This window comes from Carcharodon carcharias, chromosome 12 (assembly GCF_017639515.1).
Source record: "Carcharodon carcharias isolate sCarCar2 chromosome 12, sCarCar2.pri, whole genome shotgun sequence".
In the NCBI taxonomy this organism is placed as follows: domain Eukaryota; kingdom Metazoa; phylum Chordata; class Chondrichthyes; order Lamniformes; family Lamnidae; genus Carcharodon; species Carcharodon carcharias.
The window spans coordinates 85,793,298-85,820,528 of NC_054478.1; the positions used below are offsets into that span (position 1 = coordinate 85,793,298).

The window sequence follows — 27,231 nt, forward strand, 5'->3', positions numbered from 1 at the left end:
TTTCTTCAAGGAGGTAATAATGACTTCAGACATGAGCCCATGCAGCTTCTGCACCTCTATCCGGTAGGGATAATAGTCTACCACTATATTTTTCCTTTATAGTTGAACAAATCCATGCCAAGGCATTGATGGGAAGGAGGGCAAAAGTGGCTTTCTGCTCCTGTCTGTGACGACACAGGTGACAGAGCTGGAGATGATCTGTTCAATAGACTGCGAAATCCCTGGCCACCATACTAACTGCACCCTGGCTGGTCACTTGGTTATACCAAGATGGCCTTGGTAGATCTTCTGGAGGACTTCAAGGCCAAGAGCTCATGGCACCACCACTCTTGCATCGTATAACAGGAGGTTGTTTATGACCCTGAAGTGGTGCCGCCGTTTGAAACATTGCCTCAAGATGGAGTTGTTCGGAATGTACTGTGGGCATCCATCCAGGCAGTAGGTGCGAATCTGGATGCATTCTTCACTTTGCCTTTGGGCCGTACAAAATTCAGGAAACTTCTGATCTGTTACTGGCAAGTATTTGGTAGTCAAGGCTGTAAAGGCTTCGACTTCTGCTATGAAGGTCTTATCTGCCTGTATTGGGTAAGTGGTGGGTATCCTGGACAGTGTATCAGCTGTAATCTGATATTATCCTATACACACTTTGTAGTAGCATCGTATCATGAGTCTAAGTCAAAGTCGCTGAATCCTGGGTGGCAGCTTTGCGATTTCTTTTGTGTTCAACCAGGTTACTATGAGCGGTCTCAGTCTTAAACTCCAGGCCCAGTACATTATCAAAGAACTTCTCACACACCCAAGTCGCTTCGAGGGCTTCTTTTTTGATAACCGCTTGGTGCTATTCAGTCCCAGTTGATGGAACTTTATCATGGGCCTAGAAAACTCACCATGTCCACAAACATTCACTCCCTCCACCACAGATGCACAGTAGCAGCAGTGTGCACCACCTACAAGATGCACTGCAGAAATTCACCAAGGCTCCTTAGCCAGTACCTTCCAAACCCACGACTGCTACCACCTAGAAGGACAAGGGCAGCAGACACATGGGAACACCACCATCTGGAAGTTCCCCTCCAAGTAACTCACCACCCTGACTTGGAAATACATCGCCATTCCTTCACTGTCAGTGGGTCAAAATTCTGGAACTCCCTTCCTAACAGCACTGTGGGTGTACCTACACCACATGGACTGCAGCGGTTCAAGAAGGCAGCTCACCACCACTTTCTCAAGGGAAACTAGGGATGGGTAATAAATACTGGCCCAGCCAGCAAAGCCCGCATCCCGTGAATAAATTTTTTAAAAAATTGTCATTGAGCATCAAGCCAGCATCTTACAGCATTAGTCAGACTTCACTGGCCCATTTGTCGTGTTCCTGTTTCGTTGACCCATAGATCAAGGTGTCATCCATGTGGCATATAATGCTATCAATGTCTTTCAGTATATTGGACATTGTCCTTTGGAATATTTCAGGGAATATATGATGCCAAACAGCAGACTGTTAAAACAGTACTGTCCAAAGGGCGTAATGAAAGTAGTTAAGAGTTTGACTCCTGATCCAATGTCCCTGCCAAAATCCACTATTGGCGCAAGCTTGGTGAAGATTGTGTTTTTTGCAACGTTCTCAGCTACTGATGCCATTGGATGTTTTTCACTTTCAGTTGCCTTATTGAGGCGTGTTAGATCAATGCAGATTCAAATGAAGTCATTAGGCTTTGGGACTGGTACCACACCAGAGCATCACTTGGTTGGTGCAGTTATTGGTGAAATGACCCTTTGTTGTAACATCACCTCTATCTTAGTCCTAACTCTTTTCAGGAGTGGGTGTGAAATCTTTCTTCGCGTGGATAGACAAATGAGTTTAGATTCTATCTTGAATGTAATGTGATACACTGTCTTCAGCTAACCTAAGCCTTTAGAAAGTGTGGGGAATTCCCTCCTTGATTCATTATTTTGTGTTTTCTCGATGACTTCATCAACGTTTATAAGCAGGTTCAGAACTATGCAGGCTTTTCTGTTCAATAAAGAGTATTCTTGATTCTTGATAATGTACAATGTTTCAGAAATTTCTCTTTATATTTTAGTGTTGACTCTATCTGGCCTTGAGCATTCAACTTGATCCCCCCAGGACTCTGCAGTTGAATTGAGGACGGTTGTAGTGTCACTTTAATCAGCCATAAAACTCTGTCAAATAACACTGAGACACCAGCTGCTGTGTCTAGCTTGAATTCAGTCGGTTGCCCATTTACATCAATGTCAGCACTCTAATACTGGTTTTTATTTTCCTTTATTTTTACTAGGAAGGCGATTTCCTGGTTGTCAATCTCTTGAATGGAGGTTCCTTTAGCTGATTTCTCCTTCTGTCTTATGAACACAGATTTCTTGGAATGGCAGGCCACTTGAAAATGGCCCAACTCGACACACCCACAACACAGCACAATTCAGGCGGGCATTCATCCCTCTTGTGGACCTTCTTCTCATCTCAGTGGGGACATTGGAAAATGGCGGCTGGCACCTTTTCAGGGCATTTCCTTGATTGCTGCCTTGTAATACTTTCGGTTTTACAACCTACAAATTGAATGACTTCACCGAGCAGTTCTTGGGAAAATTCCCTTACATTTCTGACAAGACCCTTATTATGCCTCCATTCTTTGGCCTGTTTGGCCAGTTGTACAGCTTTGCTTAAATTTAAATCTTCCCTAGATTGTTAGATATCAGGCAGATTCTCATCTAAAACGCCAACGACTATTCTATCTCTGATCAAATCGTTTTTTAGTGTTCCATACTCTCAATATTTGGCTAGGCAGTACAATTCATTGATAAGTGAGTCAATCCCTTCACCCTGTTTTTGACTACGTTGATTAAATTTTGCCTTCTCTATGACAGTATTTTTACGAAGACTGAAGTATGAGTCAAAGACTCCGATGATATCCTCGTAGGATACTGTCTCTTCCGTCATCCCCAGTCTGGCCGACACACTGTCTATGCTTCCAACAGTAAATAACAAAGTGTTAACTTGATTTTTGTTCTCTTTGCTCACAAGACCTGAGGTGTTGCAGTATTGGGTAAAACGTCTTCGCCAATTTTGCCATTGCTCAGTCTGCCTGGGGCCCTCTATACTTTAAAATATTTCTGGTAGGGGAAAGTAGTAGCAATTTGTCACGCTGATTCAAGGTTGCTCTTTTCTATGCTGCTTGTCTCGCCAGTCACTGGGCTGCCTTCATTATTTTGTCGACTCCAGCGTCCTTGCTGGGTCGGCCTCGAAATCTTTCACCCGCTGAGCTGCACTGTTCCTGGGCTTCACTTGAGGTTTTTCCTGCCATTTTCTACCATTTCTCTGTGGGTGTAGTCACTGCTGACACCATCTGTTAATGTGGGTTTATCTTGGGATTCATTGGCATCTTACTCTAGAAGAGATGTTGTCAGAGGCAATGGCCTTTTATTCCAAACCATTGATTTACATGCTAACTACTTACAAAGGTAAATAAGATCAAGGCATAGCTGGAGCTGCTCTGAGGTGCTTCACACTCAACTTCTCTCAGCGACTGGCATCACTATGACATAATTCCCTATGCACACGCTCAGTAGTTATCAATAGAGTGAACACTTTACACATTGCTACAGTCTTAATCAAGAATGAGTTAGATAATCACTGGTAATAACTGCATTGAATAACTTTACAACTGCATTTTTATTGAAGTCAAAGTAGTAGTGCTGATTAGATCCTAATTGTACAAAAGGGGTATTTTATCTATCATTTCTTTTGAACTGTACATTTGTATTTTACATTTCATATTCAGTAAAAGGTGAGCTGTTACTTTGTTTAGTTACCTTAAATTTAAGATTTGGAAAGATACATCGAAGTATGTTACTGAATTAACTGTAAATATTGTGTTAAATATTGGCACAGACTTGTGGTCAGCGGCAAACTGACAGCACTCACCACTTACCTCAAAGAAAGTTGCACATAAGGATCTGGTAAGCGTTGTGGAGTCAATTTCTCCTAGTATAATATCAATTTCAGTCTGGTGCCAGATACAGAGGATCACTGACATCCAGGAATAGAGAAATCACTAAGTAGACTGAGTAGCCAATGAGAGTGCAGAATTCTCACAGGCAGCAAACTTAATATAAAAGGACTGATTATCATTAAGTTTTTCATCATTTTACAGAGAGTGAAATAAAGATTATATCATACATAAGGGATTAAGATAGGAGATGAAATATCTTAAATCTTATAAAAGAAAAACTTACCTTTTATTATTTTATAAATCCATGGAACTGTTATCATGAAGTGGAGAGAATGACATTCCAGACATCTAAAATTAATTTGTATGGGCCAGAGAAGTTTTCCAACAATAATTATGTCTTAGAACACAGTTAATTTCTCAGTTACACCTCAATCGACAAGATGTAACATTTTCAACAGTTTTTACAGTGAGAATAGTGCCTAAAGTTGACACTCATGTCAAACCAGTGACTCTGCATTGATTGCATCTGCAAAGATTGCAACAGCACAGTCTGTGGAGGAGCAGGGTATCCCTGACAGCAGCTGCTAGATTTCCACATTTAACTGTGCATCTGCGAACACCAGAAGTTGCTGTCGGTTTCAGAGTGGTTTTGGTTTCACAGGGTAGTTTTGGTGAACACTGGCAGTTGTGCCATTACTACAACTGCAAAATCCGGGCCATTGTTTCAATCTGTTGAGCTTTCATAGTGAAGAAATCAGTTATTGTGAATATTTGCTGTCTGCTATTGCATTTAATTGTATTGAAGGTATTGCTGCTCCAACTCAAATTCTCTCTTTCTTATGGTTGACATTGATGTAAAACAACAATAATTTTATATTCAGGTGGTTTAGCTAGATAGTTGTGTCAGAAGAAGCAGAGTGTATTGTTGTGATGCCTCCCTTTGTAGTTGTGAAACCGGCATTGAATTGTTATAGGTTCCATGGCCTGTTTTGGATGACCACAGTTGCACAGAAAGTTTTTAATTTTTGATTTGCGCATCAATTATTTGCATCTGCCATGGTTAATGCAATTGCAGTTTAGAGTTGCTCATGAGCTTTGTGGAAGTTCCAAGTCAGGTATCTTTTGCATTGCATCTTTCGCTCAGAGGTGTTTGTGACTTCTTGGGAACTTCTTTCATCTTTTTATGTTTCATCAGGGTTGAAGACAAATCATTGAAGGTTCAGAAGGCTTACACATCTTCAAGCAGTGTTGAGGTCCTGGTGGGTGGGGAGATGTTTATTTTTCTCTATTCACTGGACATCCAAGAGGGTGCAACATCACAGCGAATGGATACGGGGAGTGGTGTGCCACAGCACTGGCAAACAGGTTTGGGGTTGACTTGAGGGTTCCAGTGATATATCCCACAGCGGACTATGAATTCAAAATTAAATAGCATCATACTCTATGCTGCAAAATATTTCTTATTATCCAGCACATTGACAAATCATTATTTTTTTCTCATGATTATCATGTTTATTATGCTTATCCTTTGAGGTTTGTTATGCTTTGTACCTGAAACCTGTGCTAGAATCATGAATGGCTGTACCAAAGGATTTTACTAAATTGATAGAATAGACGAAACCACTAGTAAAAGGTTTATGTGAAATAGTTCTTATCGTGACAGCAGTTCTTAAAAAGATGAATGGCTTTAATAAAATATATCCCTTCTGGAGGCATTTTAAACAGTATTCTCAATTTTATTAACCAGCAACGTTGGTAATCACAATTCAACTGATATTACCCCATTGTACTGAGCCTTACCTTCAACATCATTTCAGATCTTTTAACAGAGATGATTAATCCCTCTGGAATTATGATGTCAACAGAATTCTGATCAAAATTCTGAAACAATACATTAACATCAGCTTGCTGAATTTTAGTCAATAATGCCTTGAATATGCATTCTTCATTTCTGCCTTTAAACAATTCCCTTCAACTTGCAGAATGCCAGTGAGCACTTCCTCCAGACTTGAAAACAATGCTAAAACAAAAACAGAATTAGCTGGAAAAACTCAGCAGGTCTGGCAGCATCGGCGGAGAAGAAGAGTTGACGTCTCTGTTTTTGTTTTGGATTTCCAGCAACCGCAGTTTTTTGTTTTTTATCTTTTTGTTTTTATTTTTGAAAACAATGCTATTCGATGTCCATGCATGCACAGGAATCTGATCACTTTGCTCAGGCCAGACCTTGTACTAACAAAAAACTAGCCCACAAATGAATTTGTCACAATTACTGCATCATAAACTCTGCTGAATATTTTGGATAACCTTTCATTTTCGCAACTAGCTTTTCCTAGATGCTGCAATCGGAGTGTATTTGGCCACTTTGTTGATGACACTCGTGTCATAAAAGGAAGCATAACAGGTCTGAACTTCTGTGGAGCGGCAATCAGAGTTGGATTACAACTGTGCTTCTACTTTCCTACCTCAAAATCCTTTCAATCCTATCTCGCCCGACCTTCTAACTCAGCCTTCTGTCGAGGGCTTCAGAGTAGGATGCGATGAGACCACACCCCTTTTTAATGGCACTGGCTGCCATAAATCAGGTGACTTTAAAGGTCCAGCCCAGTGCATCTTTGGGGTACCTCCCAGTTACACTGCCCTGGAACTCAGAAGTTACAACCCATTTGTCAATCTTATAAGATAACAAGCTTATAATAAACAGGAGCAGGAGTGGGCCATTTGGCCTATCGAGGCTGCTGCACCATTTTATAATATCATGGTTGACCTGATTATGGCCCTCACTCTACTTTCTTGCTTGTCCCCAAAACCCTTGACTCCTTTATAAATTAAAAATCTGTCTAACTCAGCCTTGAATATATTCAATGAGCCAACCTCCACTGCTTTCTGTGGAAGAGAATTCCAAAGACTAACAGATCTCTGAGGGAAGAAATTCCTCCTCATCTCCATCTTAAATGGGAGACCCCTTATTTTTAAACTGTACCTCCTAGTTCTAGATTTCCTCACAAGGGAAAACATCCTCTCAGCATCTACCCTGTCAAGCCCCCTCAGAATCTTACATGTTTCATAAGATCACCCCTCATTCTTCTAAGCTCCAACGAGAAGAGGCTCGATCTGATCAACCTTTCCACATTAGATAACCTCTTCACCCTAGGAATCAGCATAGTGAACCTTCTCTGAACTGCTTCCAATGTAAGTATTTACCTCTCTAGGTAAGGAGGCCAAAACTGTACACAGTACTCCAGGTGTGGTCTCACCAATGCCCTTACAATTGTTACAAGACTTCCCCACTTTTAGACTTCATCCCCTTTGCATTAAGGGCCAACATTCCATTTGCTTTCCAAATTACCTACTGAAAATGCATGTCACTTTTTTCATGAATCATGTACAAGAACACCAAGATCCCTCAATTTTGCAGCATTCTGCAGTCTCTCTCCATTTAAATAATATTCTGCTTTTCTATTCATCCTGCCAAAGTGAACCTCACATTTTCCCACATTCTACTCCATATGCTAAATTTTTCCCTCTCATTTAACCTATCTATAGCCATTTGCAGGCTTCTTGTATCCTCCTCACAACTCATTTTCCTATCTATCTCTATCATCAGCAAATTTGGCTACAATACAGTTGATTCCTTAATCCAAGTCACTAATATGGATCATAAGTAGTTGATGCTCCGGTACTATTCCCTGTGACACTCCACTTGTTACAGTTTGTTAACCTGAAAATCTTCCATTTACCCGACTCTCTGTTTCCTGTTAGTAAGCTAACCTTCTATCCATGTTAATATTTCACCCCCAACACCATGAACTCTTACCTTGTGCAGTAACCATTTATGTGGCACTTTATCGAATGCCTTTTGGAAATCCAAATACACTACATCTACTGGTACCCCTTTATACATCCTGCTTGTTACTGTAATAATAAATAGATTAAGATATACAGGACTACATCTATTTATTAACTTGGAGTAAGGACACTATTCCTTACCAGATAGATATGCTACATAAGTACTACTTAATACTGCACACCAATAATTAGAAAAAGTAGGAATAATAGATATTTCCTCTATTTCCAGTATCCTACAGAGAGTACAGGCAATGGATTGGAGTCTTGTTTATTGCTCAGGTTAGGAATTACTGCAAATAGAGAAAGGTAAAATAATATATTAGAATTCAGGATGGATCATACAGCACCAAAGGAGGCCATTTGCACCATTATGCCTCTGTTACCTCTTTGAAAGAGCTATCCAACTCATTGGCTTGTTGTCCATAATCTATTCAGATAACCTTTTGAAAGTTAATATTGAATCAGTTTCCTCAGGCAGTACAGGACAGATGTTAACAACTCACTACATAAAAAAACTCTTTTCTCTGATTTCATTTATTTTTCCAATTACCTCAACCTTACCTAAAGGCTGTGTTTATTTGTGCTGCAACACTAGGTGGAATTTCCTAAACATGCTCAGTTGCAGTCCCAGTGTCAATGTCAGAGTGTCAATTGACAGCTTTAAAACAAACAAGTTGGCTTGCCACAGACTAACAATAAAGTTCAAGTTACCCATTTTTAGGTCGTTGCAGTCCTTAACCAATTGCAAGTTCTTATATTTAGTCCACCGATCAATTAGCAACTGTTCCTTCTGTAAAACATACCTCTAACAATTCAGTAATTATGAAAATATACAATCAGAACATTTCAGTAAATGAGACTCTCAACTTCCAATGTGGAGAATTGATTATAATATTTAGTTTAATGATTTAATAGGGGACTCAAAATGATGCCCCTGGGATTAAGATTCCCATTATCTATGGATTGAGCTATCCAGGCTTTGTAGAAGATCCCGTAACGCATTGGATCAAGCCAAAAGAGAGACCACTCACACAAAATATCACTGAGATTGTAATCCCATCACAGATTGCAATCTGGGATGAATTGTTGATAGAAAAGTATGGGAAAAATTTCCCCCCCGTTGGGGGGGGAGAAGTACAGGAGCAGGCGCGGACAGGCGTGCCTCCAATCAGCATCTCCGATTGGGGGCGTGCCACCATTTTACATGGCTAGGCCAATTAAGGCCCACCCAGCATGACATCCACCAGGAAACGCTATGCACACCATGCTGGCGGGGGGGGGGGGGGGGTGGTATTCCCTCAGCCAAGAGTGTACTCTTTCGTGCATGTGCGTGAAAGAACGTACTGATCTTCTTGAGGCTAAGTGCTGCCTCAGGGAGAGCGGCTCCAAATTAAAAATTGTTAAACAAATGATAGCAAGATTTCCCTGACATGTCCCCTCATGTGATATGTCCATAACTTTTACTGAAACCTTTATTAAATATTTGAAAACCCTCATGAAACCTCATCCCACCCGTGGATGAGGTTTCATGCTTTTTCTTAAGCCCGCCAGGGCTCCCGGCCTGCCCGCCAACCTCAAGGTTGGACATGTGGGTCCATTAATTATGTTAATTACTTTTTCAATGGCCTCAAAAGGCCGCTGACAGGTCGGCGGGCGCGCAGCTCATCTGGCTGCGCCCACACCGACCTGAAAATGGAAATGATGCGGGTGTTATCGGGAGTTCCACTGGATGTCATCCCATGTCATTTTACACGCCAGCGAGTGGGCCCCACCCCCGCTCGCCAACTGGAAGATCCTGCCCTATGTTTTTCTATGTGCTACAGTGTTGCACTGAAATGCTACAGCGGAATTCTCATTATAATGCCACTTGGCGACATTATTGGCATCATGCAAATGTGTAAATATTGGAATTCCCATCAAAAATGCTTACATTGCAGATCGTGAGACAACTAGTTCCAAACTCCTGCCTCCAACCTGAAAGGCCACTTGTTCTATTCCCACAGTTTAATCTAAAGTAATATCCTGGATTAACTTTTTCTATACCAACAGTCACTTGATAGTACAGAAATTCAACATTGCCAGAAAAAAGAGACATACTTCAAAACATTTCTTTCTGCACTCATCAAGACAGATGCAAGAATGACAAGTTTCAAAGAATACAACAATTTATACTGAATGAGAAAAGGATGCTGATTAGTTGGCAAGTCGGCTCTCATTGGTTGAGGTGTAGCCATAGAGAATGCACCAGAGGGTATTGTTCCCCATACTTTAGTTTAATTCGAGAAATAGGTGCAATGCCTGAATGTATTCCTTTTTCCAGCAGGTCCCTGCATATAATCATCTGTAGCTTCGAGCAAGCGTAAGTGTGAGTCTGAGAGTCTGTGAGTCACATTGTGAGCCTGGCTGATAATCTTAAAATGGTCTGTTAGTGCAATTCTTAGCACGCTCAAGATTGTTTATAAGTGCTGTCCAATTGCAAAATCACATCTAACGTTAGACTTTATGTTCTGAGCTTTGCAAGCACGGACTAGTTGAGTACAGTATGTACTCTGTATATTGCAAACACCCAAAGGGGTATGCTGTTTGATACGATCTGCCAGTCATTGGGATGAATGGCCTAAATACCTGGCATCACATTGGCACTGAAATTCATGTACCACATTATGCATTTGCTTGGCAGGCAGAATGTCTTTTACTGAACAGTATAAAAGAGGAGGAGGAGAGTAGCAGAGACACAGGGCAGAAGAGCGCGTGGGGTCGGCAAAGACCCAGGGCAGAAGAGCGTGAGAGGGGTGGTAGAGATGCAGGGCAGAAGAACGGAAGGGGGCCATGGAGAAGCAGGGAAAAAGAGCGTGAGGGGGGTGTTGCAGAGGCCCAGGGCAAAAGAGAGCGAGGGGGGTGGTGGAGACGCAGGTCAAAAGAGCATTAGATGAGGGGGGGGTGACAGAGATGCAGGGTAGAAGAGCGGGTGGGGGGGGGGCGGTGCAGAGACCCAGGGCAAAAGAGCACAAGAGCAGGGTGTGGTGATGAAGGTCAAAAGAGCACGAGGGAAGCAGCAGAGATGCAGGATAGAAGAGCACGAGGGAACGGCGGACCTGCAGGGTAGAAGAGCGCGAGGAGGGCGGCGGAGACACAGGGCAGAAGAGCACGAGGAGGGCAGCGGAGACACAGGGCAGAAGAGCACGAGGAGGGCAGCGGAGACACAGGGCAGAAGAGCACGAGGAGGGCAGCGGAGACACAGGGAAGAAGAGCACAAGGAGGGCAGCGGAGACACAGGGCAGAAGAGCACGAGGAGAGCGGCGGTGATGCAGGGTAAAAGAGTGCGAGGGAAGCAGCAGTGATGTGGGGTAAAAGAATGTGAGGGGGACAGCAGTGATACAGGGTAGAAGAGCACAAAGGGATTGCCAGTGAAGTGGGGTAAAAGAGCATGATGGGACCACGTGAGGTAAAAAAGTGCAGAGGCAGCAGCGGAGACGCCATATAAAAGAGTGTAAGGAGTGCGATAGGGATCCAGTATAAAGAGCAGTGGAGATCATTGGAGATCCAGTAAAAAGTGTGAGAGGGGAGCGATGGGGATCCAGTATAAAAGAGCATGAGGCAAGCAATGGAGGTCCAGTACAAAAAAGGGTGGTGAGCAATGGGGATCCAGTGAAAAAGAGTGTGAGGAGAGTGATGGGGATCCAGTCTAAAATAGCGTGAGGGGAGCAATGGGCCTCCAGTATAAAAGAGTGGTGGAGAGTGATGGGGATCGATCATAAAATAGCGTGTGGCCAGCGAAGGGGATCCAGTATAAAAGAACAGCGGAGAGCAATGGGCATCCAGTATAAAGTAATACAAGAAGAATGATTGGGATGCAGCATAAAATAATACGAGGAGAGTGATTGGGATCCAGTATAAAAGAGCAGTGGAGAGCAATGGGGATCCAGTGTAGAAGACCGGTGGAGAGCGATAGAGATCCAGTACAAAATAGGGTGGTGAGCGATGGGGATCCAGTATAAAATAATACGAGGAGAGCGATGGGGATCCAGTATAAAATAATATGAGAATGATTGGGATCCAGCATAAAATAATAAAGGAGAGGGATGGGGATCCAGTATAAAAGCACGGTGGAGAGCAATGGCGATCCAGTATAAAAAAGCATGAGGGGAGCGATGGGGACCCATTATAAAAGAGGGTGGTGAGCGGTGGGGATCCAGTATAAAATAATACGAGGAGAGCGATAGGGATCCAGGATAAAAGAACGACGGGGAGTTATGGGGATCCAGTATAAAAGAACGGCAGAGAGTGATGGGGATCTAGTATAGAAGAGAGGCAGGAAGTGAAGGGGATCCAGCTAAAAGAGCAGCAGAGAGTTATGGGGATCCATAAAATGAGTGGCGGAGAGTGATGGGGATCAATTATAAAAGAGCGAAAGATGAGCAATGAGTATAAAAGAGTATGAGGAGATAGATGGGGATCCAGTATAAAAGAGCATGAGGGAGCAATGGGGATCCAGTATAAAATAACGGTGAATGGCAATGGAGATCCAGTATAAAAGAGGGTGGTGAGCAATGGAGATCCGGTATAAAAGAGGGTGGAGAGTGATGGGGATCGAGTATAAAAGAGTGTGAGGAAAGCGATGGGGATCCAGTATAAAAGAGCAATGAAGGCCTGCCTGGCTCCAGACTGTGTTCTGAGAAAATCAATGTGCAACGTCACAGGGAAATAGATAAGTGATTTGTTGGTGAGTCTTTACTTGTTTATCTTCTGTAACTCTGGAAATTTGTTACTAATTGTAAGGCTATTAGTAGTAAGGTTTATTAGCATGGTAAGGCTTATTAGTAGTAACAGGATTTATTAAGTAATAAAGGAAAATAAATTCATCAACAAATAATAAGGATGGCAGGGCAGGTGATGTGTTGCAGCTATAGTATGTGGGTGATGTTGAACATCAGTGTGATCCAAGACAACCACATCCACAGTAAATGTCTGCAGCTTGACGAGCTTTGGCTCAGAGTCAATGAGCTGGAGGCTGAGCTATGGGCATTGTGATACATCAGGGAGGAGATAACCATACCCCTTAGGATATGGCCTTCTGATTTGGTCACTGGTCAGGGGCAGGATTATGTGACTGCGAATGAGAGTGGTATGGGGATTGAGAAGGTAGAAATGGAGGAACATCCACCCTTGCAATGGTCCAACGGGCTTGAGGTTCTTGCTTGGATGGAAGAGAGTATGGGCTGCAAGGTGGATCAGCAAAATGACCATGGCAGCATGGTATGGAAAGCCATTCAATTTTGAGGTGTAAATAGGACTGTGTGGTTGGCACTGTCCTCTGCAGCCAAGAGTGAGGGTCCATAGGCTGTGTTGCCTACCTAGTGCCAGGGTTCAGGACAACTGTTTGGGGCTGGAGAGAAACTTGCAGTGGGAGGGGGAGGATCCAGTTTTTGTGGTCCATGTTGGTACCAATGACACAATTAAGACTAGGAGAGAGGTTCTGCTTAGGGATTGAGCAGATAGGGACAAAATTAAAAAGCAGAATCTCAAAGATAATAATCTCTGGATTATTACCTGAGCCACAGGCAAATTGGCATAGGGTAAATAAAATCAGAGAGATGAATACGTGGCTCAAAGACTGGTGCGGGAAAATAAGTTGTGATTCATGGGACACTGGCATCAATACTGGGAAAAGTGGGAGCTGTACTGTTGGGACAGTCTTCATCTGAACCATGCTGGGACCGGGGTTTCTAGAAGTCGTATAACTAGGGTGGTAGAGAGTGCTTTAAACTAACTAATAGGGGAAATGAATCATGTGAGGGGAGATGTGGTAAATTAAATGATAATAGAGCAAGTTTCTGTTTTAGGTAATGATAACCAAGCTGTGGCAGGGAGGAACAGAGGATAAAAACTTAAGAGTGCAGCAGCAGATAAGGACAGAGATTGCAAAACGGTTAAAAGACAGAGTTAAAGTCTTTGTATCTGAATGCATGCAGCATTCATAACAAAATGGATGAATTGTTAGCACAGATAAAAAAAATATGTATAACCTGATGGCCATTACAGTAATGTGCGGACTTTACACATTTCAGAGGACAGATGAAAACATAGGGTAGGATCATGAGAATTCATAATATTGTTTTTAAACTTATCCTGTGATTGGGGGGGGGGCACCTCTCTGCTCCACTATGCCTCTTCACTAATGATCTTCTGCACTCAAAAGGCAGCTGGGAGCTGAATGTTGAAGGGTATGTGACATTTCAAAAAGACAGGAAACTAGGAAAATGTGCTGGGATAGCTCTGTTAAGGATGACATTAGTACAGTAGTGAGAGATGACCTTAACTCAAAAGAGCTAGATGTAGGATCAGTTTGTGCAGAAATAAGAAATAGGAACTCACTTGCAGGAGTAGTTACACTGCAATAAGAGTATACAAGAGGAAATAAATGGGGTATGTAAGGAAAGTACTACAATAATCATGGGTGACATTAATCTACATGTAGATTGGGTGAATCAGATTGGCAAAGGTAGCCTGGAAAATGAGTTCATAGGGTGTATTGGGGCAATTTCTTAGAGAAGTATATTCTAGTGCCAACATAGGGAGCAGGCTATTCTAGATCTGGTAATGTGCAATGAGACAGGATTAATCAATAACCTTGCAGTAAAGGAGCCTTGAGGCAACAACGATCATAACATGATAGAATTCCTCATTCAGTTTGAAAGTGAGAAATGCAGGTCTAAGACTAATGTTTTAAACTTAAATAAGGGGATGAAGCCAGAGTTGGCTGAAGTGAACTGGGAAACTAGATATGCAGTGGAAGATTTTTAAAGATGTTTATCTCAGTGAGAAAGAAAGACTCTTTGAGAAGGCCACATCACCTGTGGCTAAATAAGAAAATTAAGGATAATATCAAATTGTACAAATCTGCAATGATTAGTGGTAGATCAGAAGATTGGACAGATTTTAAGAACCAGCAAAGAATCACTAAAAAAAAAGGGAGAAATTAGAGCATGAGAGAGAGCTAACTAGAAATATGAAAACAGATAGTAAGAGTTTCTATGCGTATCTTAAAAAGAAAAGAGTAACTAAAGCGAGTGTTGATCCTCTCGAGAGGAGCCTAGAGAGTTAATAAATGGAAAACAAGGAAGTGGCAGAAGCGTTGAACAGGTATTTGTGTTGGTCGTCAGCGTAGAAGACTTAGAAAACTTCCCAAAGATAATTGAAAATCAAGAGGTGAAGGGGAGGAAGGAACTGAAAACATTTACCAGCACCAGGGAAAAGTTACTGGGAAAACTATTACACCTTATGGCTAACAAGGCCTCAGGATCTGATGGACTGTAGCCTATGGCCTTAAAAGAAGTGGCTGCATAGATATAGAGGTATTGGTCATTATCTTCCAAAATTCCTAAGAATCTGAAAAGGTTCCAGCGGATTGGAAAATTGCTAATGCTATACATGTTCAAGAAAGAAGGGAGACAGAAAACAGGAAACTATAGGCCAGTTAGCCTAATATCTGTCATAGAGAGATTGCTAAAATCCATTATTAAGGAGATTATAGCAGGATACTTAGAAAATCACAATGTGATCAGGCAGGGTCAACATGGCTTTGTGAAAGGGAAATCATGTTTAACTACTTTATTAGAGTTCTTTGTGGAGATAACAAGCAACATGGATAAAGGGGAAACTGTAGATGTAGTGTACTTAGATTTCCAAAAGGCATTTGATAAAGTGATACTTTAAAGGTTACAAGATAAGAGTTCATGATTTAGAAGGTAACACATTAGCACAGATAAAGGATTTGTAAACGAACAGGAAGCAGACAGTAAAACATATAAGATCCTGAGGGGACTTGATAGGGTGGATTCTGGGAGGATGTTTCCTCTTGTGGGGGAGACTAGAACCAGAGAACACAGTTTAAAATATGAGGCTCTCTTTTAAGATGGAGGTAAGGAGAATAGTTTGTGGAATTCTCTTCTCGAGGGAGCAGTGGAGGCTGGGTCATTTATTTAAGGTTGAGTTAAATAGATTTTTAATAGGCAAGGGAGTCAAGGTTATGGGGGGCAGACAGGAAAGTGGAGTTGAGACCCCAGCCAGATCAACCATGATCTTATCGAACGGTGGAGCAGGCTCAAAGGGCCAAATGGCCTACTTCTGCTACTAAGTCTTATGTTCCTTTGAACAACCCTTAGTGTGCTAAAAATCACATTAATTTATAATTATTAGTCAGGCTCACAATGTAGCTCACTTAAGCTTGCCAAAAGCTATGTATATTCATACACAGGAACCAGTCCTCTGCAGGCAAAAGGAATATGTCCAGGCATTGAGCCATTTTTTGAATTAAACAAAAGCATGGGGAACAATAGGTCCCTTGTGCATTCTCCATAGCAATGCCTCGACCAATCAGAACCGACTTGCCAACCAATCAGCACCCTCTTCTCATGCAATATAAATTGTTGCTCCCTTTGAAATTTTTCATTCCTGCATCTGTCCTGATGAGTGCAAGACAAAAAGCATGTCTCTTTTTTTCTATACCCTTAAGAATTTAGTTTACCTCTATAAAATCATCTCCTAGTTTTCTCCCTACCAAGCTGAAAACCCTAAGTTTCCTATCTTTCTTCAAAACTCAGATCCTCTGAGACTAAAGATCAATCTCAAGCCTCTTCTCTGCACTGCCTCCCTCTTGTTTCATAGCGACTGGAACTGGATGTAGTATTCAAGCTGTGGTATAACCAGAGCACTATTAAAATATGATCACACCTCTTCTAATTTTATATTCTACTATGTTGGCTGTGTAATCAGCATCCTATTGACTTTGTTTATTGCATTAGTCGGCTTTACGTAGCCTTGAGTCCAGTAAAAATCTAGTTTTCTTTCAGCTTCATCCTTACCTATTTCAGTACCATCATGTAGTATGCATGTCATTTGTTTTTCCTTCCTGTGTATGGCACTTTACATTTATCTGCATTAGTTTAATCTGTCATTATTCTGCTCACTCTCACATCTTTTCAAACTCATTCTGTAATTTCTGAGTTGCCTCTTCCAATTCCACTGACCCTTTGGTATAAATTGTGAATTTGACCACTCTGACTTGAGTTTCTGAATCTAGGTCATTTACGTAAATTAGAAATTAGCAATCGCAATGCCAAACTCTAAAGAACTCCACTCAATAATTTCTCTCCCACTCTGACATAACTTCCCAATTGAGTACTTGTTATTTCCTATCCTTCAACCATTTCTGACTCATTCTGAGGATTTTCCTTGAATTCTCACAGCATTGAATTTAATTAATAGCTTTTGTATGGAACTATATCAAAAACATTTTGGAAATTAAGATAAACCATGTTTTACAGACCACTTGGGTTGTCACTTGCGCAAAGAAGTCTAACAGTTTGAGCAGACAGGGTCTTCCCCTTCTGAATTCATGCTGGCAACATTAAGAAGCAGATGGTCCTCAAGTTTACTCCTAAATGATTCAGTTATTCTACATTATTCATTTCCCATCTTGCCCTTTGTTTTCTGTTTTTTTGTAATGTAAGGTAATATCCCTAAAAATGATTTCAGTACCATCATGTAGTACGCAAGTCATTTGTTTTTCCTTCCTGTGTATGGCACTTTATATTTGTCTGCATTTGTTTAATCTGTCATTGTTCTGCTCACTCTCACATCTTTTCAAACTCATTCTGTAATTTCTGAGTTGCCTCTCCCAATTCTACTGACCCTTTGGTATAAAGTGTGAATGTGACCACTCTGACTTGAGTTTCTGAATCTAGGTCATTTAGATAAATTAGAAATTAGTATTCGCAATGCCAAACTCTATTGCCTGACATGGCAATATAGCCTGTCAACTATAATACTTAAACTTTGGCCTCTTGGCTAAGAAATAAATTGGTAACATTTCAAAATTGAGATTTCTGGATTTTTGTTACAAATAAGCCACAATTTAGTTGAATGGCAGAACAGGCTTGAGAAACTGAATGGCCTTCTCCTACTCTTATGTTCAGGTTTCAAATGAAAGTTACATTTGCCTGGGTCAATAGGGAACTGTGCTAATCTAATTATCAAGGAGATCTTTGCCTATGCTATTGTGATGAAATTGTTGTTTGTGAGATCAATAAGTGGGGGGTGGGGGGGAGCGGGGAGCATGTGCAAGCTGTTGCCTGCACTAACTTTGGTTTCAAAGCCTATGTTTTTTGAGACAATCCTCATCTGAAAGAGAAACCAAAGCTTTGGGTTTCTGGGAAAGGGAGATTGTAACTTGGATTCCTGACTGTGACATCAGCCTTCCGCGAAATCAAACTGTGACCTCAGGTTGTGAAGGAAATTGAAGGTGATTGGGGGGGAAAAGCACACAAAAAGCTCTCAGAGATTAGATTTCAGCTGGAAGTCAAAGCAGGCAGACTGTGGGGAGCTATGTGGATCAGAACTGCTAAAGAGACTGGAACCTGAAGACTGTCATGAAGAAGATTCTGCAGAAATGTCCTTTTGGTAATAACCATATCCATCGAGTAAAGTTGCTATCAGAGGTGACTTGATGACCAAATTCTGCATGAAGAAAAGCTGAACTCTACCTGAGGGAGACAGATTTGTGAAGGACTTTGTGGTTGCACCTGCATACGTGCTAAGGGCACTGTCAGCTAATCTGTGAATCTATCTTTGTTGTATTGGCTATTTAAAGTGTAATTTATAGTCTCTATGGAATACAATTTGCCTGTTAATTCATTTTTAATTTATATTGATGTTTGTTTGATTGTTAAAGTAAATGTTATAAGAAGTTAAATCATATCCATCTCTTTCTTCTGTTGGAGTCACTTGGTAAGTTCAGTTCTTATAGGTCTTTGGTCTCAATGATTATAACATTAAGAACAACCATGTAGTATTTTGGCAAAGGGTCTGACTTCTGTAAATACTGATGGGCTGAACTGTCTGGCTGTTGAAAAAATGCAAGCTAGGGTGAGATTGAATGTGTTTTTTAAAAATCATTGCAAATATTTATTGAAAATATGTAAGTAGATGAAGCTGAAATAAATTATTTAATATTTTAGATGAATGTCACAGCTTCATGGAATGACCAGATTAAATAGTAGCTCAGTGAACACTTTCTTAATGAATATGTACACAAAAGATGAATTAAATTACATTTTTCAGCAGCCAGAGATCTTTTACAACATTCAAAGTGTGCTTAAGATGCCTAACATGTAGTATCTGCCAAAACAATTTACCACATGTTAATAAAGATGAATCTTTTAAGTACAAATATAGAAATATGAAGAACTACACAAGCATATTCTTTGGATATATTAAAACGTTTTCCTTAATGCTAAGTTTTACAGTGATAGTGTTCTAGCACTCAAAAATACAGAACAAAACAATAACTCAAGCATTCTAAATAATAAGTAAAAGTGTGCAAATACACAATTTTATTGTGACTGTGAGGAACCTGTTTTTGGGCAAGGAGACCACCTGCTGATGACCACCTACCACCTCCTCATCTGCTGAATCAGTACTTCTCCATGATGAACACCACTTGGAGGAAGCACTCTGGGTGGCTAGTGCATAGAATATACACTGAGTGGAGCACTTCAATGTCCATCACAAAGAGTGGCTCAGTAGTACCACTACTGACTAAGTTGGCCAAGCCCTAAAGGACATAGCTGCTAGACTGGGTCTGCAGCAGGTGGTGAGGGAACCAAGAGGAAAAAGCATATTTGACCTCGTCCCCACCAACCTGCCTGACGCAGATGCATCTGTCCATGACAGCATTTGTAGGAGTGACCACCACATACCAAGCCCTGTCTTCACATTGAGGATTCCTTCCATCGTGTTGCTTGGCACTACCACTGTGCTAAATGCGATAGATTTCAAACAGATCTAGCAACTCAAAACTGGGTTTCCATGAGGTGCTGTAGGCTATCAGTAGCAGCAGGATTTTATACAACACAATCTGTAGCCTCATGGCTCAGTATATCCTCCACCCTATCTTTACCATCAAGCTGGGGGATCAACACTGATTCAATGTAATGTGCAGGAGGGCATCCCAGGAGCAGCACCAGGTATACCTAAAAATGAGATGTCAACCTGGTGAAACCACAACATAGAACTGCTTGCATGCTAAACAGCAAAAGCAACATGCAATAGTTAGAGCTAAGCAATTCCACAATTATTGGATCAGATCTAAGTTCTGCATTCCTGCAACACCCCGTTGTGAATGGTGGCAGAAAAACTGGAGGAGGAGGCTCCACAAAAACTTCCACCCACAATGATGGGGGAGCCCAGCACATTATCCTTGCAAAAGACAAGGCTGAAGCATTTGCTACAATCTTCAGCCAGAAATGCCAAGTGGATGGTCCAACTTGGCCTCCTCTTGAGAACCCCAGCATCACAGGTGCCAGTCTTCAGCCAATTTGATTCATTCCCTGTGATATCAAGAAACGGCTGAAGGCACTGGACACTGCAAAAGCTATGGGCTCTGACAATATTCCGGCAATAGTACTGAAGACTTGTGCTCCAGAACCAGCTGATTTCTTAGGCAAGCTGTTCCAATACAGCTCCAACACTGGCATCTACCTGGCATTGTGAAAAATTGCCCAGGTATGCTGTGTCCACAAAAAGCAAGATAAATCTATCCCGACCAATTACTGCCAAATCAGGCTACACTCGACTATCAGCAAAATGATGGAAGGGTTCGTCAACAATGCTATGAAGTATTACTTGCTCAGCAAGAACCTGCTTACTGACGCTCAGTTTGGGTTTCATCAGGGCCACTCAGCTCCTGACCTCATTACTGCCTTAGTCCAAACATGGACAAAAGAGCTGAACTCCCGAGGTGAGGTGAGAGTGACTGCCCTTGACATCAAAGCAACATTTGACTGAATGTGGCATCAAGGAGCTCTAGCAAAACTACAGTCAATGGGAATGAGGGGGAAAACTCTCCACTGGCTGGAGTCATACCTAGCACAAAGGAAGGTGGTTGTGGTTGTTGGAGGTAAATCATCTCAGTCCCAGGACTTCACTGCAGGAGTTCCTCAGGGTAGTGTCCTAGATCCAACCATCTCCAGCTGCTTCATCAATGACCTTCCCTCCATAATGAGGTCAAGGATATTTGCTGATTATTGCACAATGGTCAGCACTATTCGTGATTCCACAGATACTTAAGCAGTCCTGCAAGACCTGGACAACATTCAGGCTTGGGCTGAAAAGTGGCAGGTAACATTCACAGCCCATAAGTGCCAGGCAATGATCATCTCCAACAAGAGAGAATCCAACCATCTCCCCTTGACATTCAATGGCATTACCATTGCTGAATCCCCCACCATCAACATCCTAGAAGTTACCATTGACCTGGAACTGAAATTGAACAATACCAGTCATATAAATACCATGGCTACAAGAGCAGGCTGGAGGCTGGGAATTCTGCAGAGAATAACTCACCTCCTGACTCCCCAAAGCCTGCTCACCATATACAAGGCACATGTCAGGGTTTGATGGAAAACTGTCCACTTGCCTAGATGAGTGCAGCTCCAACAACACTCAAGAAGCTCGACAACCTCCAGGACAAAACAGCCCGCCTGATTGACACCCATCCAACACCTTCAATGTCCACCACCTGCAAGTTCCCCTTCAAGCCACTCACCATTCTGACTTGGAACTATATAGCTGTTCCTTCACTGCAGCTGGGTCAAAATCATGGAACACCCTCCCTAACAGCACTGTGGGTGTGCCTACAACACATGGACTGAAGCAGCTCAAGAAGGCAGCTCACCATCACCTTCTCAAAGGCAATTAGGGATTGGCAATAAAAATGCTGGCCTAGCCAGTGACATCCGCAGCCCCTGAAAGAATAAAAAAATCTTCTTTGTATTAAATTCTATCTGCGATTTGTCTACCTGTGTTCTTTTGTAGTATCATCCCACTGTTTGCCACACCTCAAGTTTGGAATCATTGACAAATTTTGAAATTTTACTTTGTTTTCCAATCTGTAAACCATTTATATATGTCAAAAAAAAAACAACGGTCCTAGCACTGAATCTTGGGGAACACCACTGCCAACCACTTTCCAGGCTAAAAAACAACCACTTACCATGACTCTCTGTTTTCTGTTCTTAAACCATATTTTTATTCAAGCTGACACTGACCCTCCTATTCCATGACCTTCAATTTTGTTAACCAGTCTATATGCAGTACTTTGTTAAAGGGTTTCTTAAAATCCATTTAGACAACATTCATTACTTTTCCTTCATCAACCTCCTTTGTTATTTCATCAAAAATTACAATTTGATTAGTTAAGCATGTTCTGCCTTTTACGAATCCATGCTGTGTCTCCTTAATTTACTCAAACCTCTCCAAATGCCTGTTGATTTTTTTCCATGATTATTGTTTCTAAAATCTTACACATCATTGATGTTAAACTGACTGATCTGCATTTACTACGAATGTCCTTGCTTCCTTTCTTGAATAAGGGTTTCACACTCTGTCACTCTCCTATCCTCTGGCATTTTCCTAAATCTAGGGAAGATTGGAAGGTTATGGCAAGACCTTCCACTAGCTCCACCCTCACTTCCTTTAGCAACCTGGGCTGCAAGTCATCCGTGCCAGGTGATTTATCCATTCCAAGCGTAGTAAACCTTTCAGGTACATCCTTCCTATCAATCTTTAGCCCATACCATCTCCACTTCTACTATATTTTGTCAGCATCCTCTTCCTTAGTAAACGCAGATACGAAGTACTTATTACATATTCCAGCTATGCCCTGCATCTCTGAGCATATATCACCCTCTTCGTCCCTATTAGGCTCCATCCTACCTCTGACTACCCAGTTTACATGCTGGTAGAAGATGATAGAGTTCCTGTTTATGCTAACTGCCATTGTATTCTGATAATTCTCTCTTTTCCAGTCATATTTTCTCTTTCACTTTCCCTCTAAACTTATTGTATTTGGCCTGGTTCTCTCTTAAAGAATTTACCTGACATGCACCATACATATTGTTTTTGGTTTCATCACATTCTCTATCTCCCTGTTCATCCAAGGAACTCAGGATTTGGTTCATTTAACTTACTGCCCTTGTTGGAATGTGCTTAGCCTGTACCTGAAACATCACTTCCTTAAAGGTCATCCATTTTTCCATTACAGCTTTTCCTGTCAATGTTTGGTTCCATTTTATCCTGGTGAGATCCCCTCTCCTCCCACTGAAGTTAGCCCTCTTCCAATTTAGAAGTTCTGCTTTAAATTGTTCCTTGCTTTTCTCCACTTCTAATCTAAATATTATGTTACGAAGATCACTCTTACCCAAGTGTTCCTCCACAGACGCTTGGTCTGCTTGGCCTACTTCTTTTCCAACCATCAGATTCAGTAAGGTCCCCTTCCTAGTGGGTCTCCACTACTGTTCTCTCTCAAGCTCATTCTTCTTCTTCTGTTTCAGTTGTGTAAACATCACAGACTAATATCCATGTTCTGCCAACATTTATAAGGGTAGTGCTAGCTAAACCAGGCCTGACCTGAATTGGTAGTCCTTATAATGAAAAAACTTTTAAATGGAAATAACCTAAAGATGGGTTTTGAAGATTTCAAGACTGTGACTATTTCCTTTGGCAGCTTGTTCCAATGTGGGATTGTCCTTGCAAAGAAAGATTGTTGATACACTGTTTGGAAACAAATGTTTTTTGTAGTTTTCTCTGACTCCCATTAACTCCCCACCATTGCTTTTAACTGTGGGTCTCCAACACTGTTGCCTTTCAGGCTCACTCTTACCCTCACTGACTCCCCACCACTGCTTTTAACTGTGGGTCTCTGACACTGTTCTCTCTCATGCTTACTCGCTTTATCACTTTAGTTGTTTGGTGATGTTGAGAGGTTTGCCACAATTGATTCCTGAAATAGGAATGTGGTTTTCCTCTTTTTAAGTAGAAACAAACTATCACTATTCCATTGCTACTCTGCCATCATTTTTCACATGGCTTACCACCAGGTGTTCGAAGTGCCTGGCTAAATCAGGTGGGAGCCTTGGGAATTCATAGAAATCTGGATCCTATGATGTACAATGAACCCCAATGATATTTCAACATCCTTCTGGTCAGAGTGATCACCATGATTCAATAAAACTTCTCACCCTATTTTATTTACCCTGGCATCAAAGCACAGTGAAATATATTGCAAAGAGCATTGCAATAACAACATTGTAATCTATGGTCCATTTCTCTATCTCTAGGTGTTCTCTAAGAATCTGTGACCAGTGGTCCAAACCAGTCCAGGACCTCCAAGCCTCTCTCTTGTATCAGCACATGTACCAGCAAAGGCATATCCATGCCAATGGATTTAGATAGTGAAATTAGAGGTTACATTTGGTGAAGCACAGTGCACAACTCAGCAGAAGCAAGGAGGGTGTGGTGGTAGCAGTGAAACAGTGGAAACTCCTATCCAAAAGGCCATCTTATGTACACCCTGATGGGACTGACTTCTGAAGGAACAAAGAGCTGAATTATAATCACTGGAGCCTTTGCTACTCAACTTGCTGCAAATGCCAGCTAGCAATGGTCTTATCCACTATCGACATCAGTACAGTGCAAATGAATGAATTTGCAGAGCTGCCTCCCACCACGAGGCAGTGCATGGGCAGGGGCCCTAGTGTCAGTTATAGCATCTCTTATCGACATGCAGACTACAGCTTTATAGGCCTTGTCCTCTAGCTTGCTTTTCCATGTGCCTGATTACAGTAAGAGAAGTTTCATTGTACTCAGACTGATGAGTGGGTGAAGCAATTTCCAGTAGTAGTGACATGGCTGGAGTTAACATTGATGAATTTGCCATATCCCAGGATCACAATGCCATATGCCTACAGGCCACTCTACTCAAATGATTGTATATGTGGCAGAAGGCATGCAGGACCAAGCAGCTGTGGACATGGTGTAGGCTGAACAATTTTGATATCTTCAATTGGGAAAGCGTTACAAGTTGGATTACTGTCCGAAATGTATTTGGTGTTCATGATAATGTGACTCAGATAGTAAGAGTGAGAGTCATTTCTTTCTTTCAGTACCTCTGGGTCCTGACTTTACTCGAGTTCCACTCAGCTCTTTAGGTCCTGATCTGAATATTCATTGGTGGTCCTGATGAAAGAATGAAATGACCATGATCTGGAGTACACTGGTGAACTGTTTATGGAGGAAATTTTACCTTCATCTCAATACCAAGTAATGTGGGATCCAGTAAAGTAGTCGCAGTGGACAGCAGGCCCCTTATTATACATGACAGCAAGGAAAGTTGTGAATCTCGGCAGTCCAGTAGCTGCAGCTTAGACTTAGGTAAATGAACCAAGTTCAAATTTCAGCCTTTGCTACCCTTTTTTCAACTACATTGATCAGAGGGCAGAAACAAAATTTGTCCATAAAGGAGCAGCAGCAAATGTACCATGGGAGGAACGTGTAAAATTTCATGAACAGAGCCAAAATTGTTATAAGTTGTTTCTTGAATCTATCTGTAAAATTTGCTCTAAAAATGCCAATACTATTTTCTATTGAATAAGTATGCCCACCAGACAACTGTGAGGTGCAGCATCCTATGGGAGACTAGGTGGTGGAAAGAGTGAGGAAACAGAAAAAGAATGTTCCTCAAAATTAATTTCAGGTCCGTGAGTGATAGCTTATCTAAAGATCGATTTCATCTATATAAAAACAAATTAGTTAGCAAAATGTATAGCCAGGCGAATTTAGAACAGTTTTAGTGGTTCGTTAGGCTATTGGAGTGTGAAGTGCTGTGTTAGTCTCCATGTCTAACCGAAACAACGTGAAACTATTTATGGGACGGTTCCCAACCTCGAATTTCTGAGCAGAATGGAATTAGATTTCAGAATTTCCCGTGTCAAGAGGTCGAAATTGTGGTTGAAAAAACACTTTCTCACGTTGGGCGAAAGCAGCATGAGTAGCACACGATCATGTGCACCACTGACATAAGCAAGCATTAAGACAAGCGCTGTTCAAAATATTTACTTTAGCTGCAGTAAAAGTGCTATTGACGCAACGTGAAAGACGTAACTTTGGAGCGCCGCCTACTGTCACGTGTGCTTGGAGAAAGGAATATCGAGATGAATGGCAGAGATAATGTCTTACGTTTGGCACCATAGATCATTTGCAATAAACAATTTCTACCTCACAATCTTTTTGTTGTGCTCTTGGAATTATTTCCAAACTATGCATTTTAAAGGCACCGTGAGACTTCTCATTTGTCGCTGTGTCAGTGGCTTCTGCAAATTTCTGCAATATTGTTAAGATACAAACTCCTAGCGAGTTCATTAGCTTCATCTCGCATCATTGTTTTATGTTGGTATTAGATCACACGATTACATGTTTCATTCCGTTTCTCGATAGTGATGGGATTCGATCCCACAGTGACTAACCAAAGCCTGCAACAAGAGTTATCAAATTCGAAATATTCCGTGCAAGACGCAGCATGAATAAGAATGTTCTGCATTGTTCAGCATGACTGTATACTGTTCAAAATTGGCATACATTATTCTATGTAATGTTCTACTTCTTTTAAAAAACTCATTATATTTTGCCTTGTATCATAATTGTCAAATTGTCATGCTAATACGCATGACCGGGATGCATGTTAATACACAGCTACTGTGTAACCAGTGAAACAAAGATGCTGTGGGATTTGACTCCAGTCGTTATCATTGCGGGAAATAATCCCGCGATGCCAGGTTTTATGGATCACCATATTTGGAAAGGTTCTGACTGTTTTGTTTTGCTGCTCCAGGATTACAATCTGGGTCAGGAATACGAAATCATGCCAAACACCACAATATGTTTGTTGTGTCAAACAAAATATGTCATACTATTTCGCTAGAGCGTGCTTAAACCATGTTACGGCATTGTGTGTAATGCAAATTATTTGTTCGTTTTTAACTTTTTCTTCTAAAACATTGAAGCAACGGGAAATTCTGTCTCAGTTCTCCAATTGGACCTGCTGATAACATTTCCAGGCAGAAACCCCCTTTCCTTTCTTCACAGTAACATTTTAATTGTTCCCTTTGTTAATAATCCTCAAATAAATTACTACTATTACCTTTATTTTAAGCGATTGCATTTATTCCGGCGAGCATTGCTGTGCATAGACTAGCTGGCCAATGTCTAAATAGATCATTATCAGACCTGTCCCTATACCCACTCCGATAACCACTTTCTAGGAACTATATGAATCATGTTTTAACGCAAAGGATGAACCCACAGACTTTGCGTTGCATGTCTTAGTTCCGAGGGAATGTTTTGACATCGTGTTTTATTCAACACGAACACAATTTAAATAAGATTGGATTTCATAGATGCAATGCATATATAGGCAAGAAAGGGTTCATTTTTTAAAAATCTGTTTGCCCAAATAATCAAATGAGGTGAAAGTGGTGCCAATATTGACGTTTTTGCCAGTCCACAATATCACTGATTTCAC

At 41.3% G+C, this 27,231-nt stretch overlaps 1 protein-coding gene across 1 annotated transcript in view; it reads right to left on the reverse strand.

The window, feature by feature from the left end:
- Positions 1 to 27,231, reverse strand: part of pde11a (phosphodiesterase 11a) — a 390,201-nt gene that overhangs the window by 361,677 nt on the left and 1,293 nt on the right. The gene's annotated exons all lie outside the window — the stretch shown is intronic.